Source organism: Capsicum annuum, chromosome 3 (genome assembly GCF_002878395.1).
Source record: "Capsicum annuum cultivar UCD-10X-F1 chromosome 3, UCD10Xv1.1, whole genome shotgun sequence".
Taxonomy (NCBI): domain Eukaryota; kingdom Viridiplantae; phylum Streptophyta; class Magnoliopsida; order Solanales; family Solanaceae; genus Capsicum; species Capsicum annuum.
Window position 1 is genome coordinate 20357759 of NC_061113.1, and position 539 is coordinate 20358297.

Here is a 539-nt window from a genome sequence, read left to right on the forward strand (position 1 = left end):
TTTTAATTTTTTTACTGTTTAGCCCGGCCCGGCTAGCGCTAAAATCGGCCCTTAACCGGCCCTCAACCCAGTTAAAATAGAAGGGCCAATTTCGAGTTGGCCCGGCCCCGCCCGTTTGACACCCATACCATGTGGGAAAAAGTCGGCAAGCAAGCATATCCATGCTGCAGTGTCCCGCAAATGATGTTTTTCGCAATTACACTTCCTTTCCAACACATCCAATAGTTTGCGTTACAACACAACTCCTTAAACACAATCCTTTGAATTTCTCTTATGCTTGAACCTTTACCATCCCGAAAATGATTTACGCATACTGAAGCAATAAATTCGAATGAGACTTTCTTATGCCTGCGGGTGGCGTGTTCTACACCGCACGTGTACAACCCGACATACTTATATATGTGAAATCTGTCTGAGGTGTCATACTTTTTGCCCCCAACAACCAGCCACACCCATGAGATAAGCATTTCGCCTTAATCAATTTCGTGCAACTCTTCTCCATATAATAATCAAAAAACTGCCTTGTCGTTTCTGCGTCT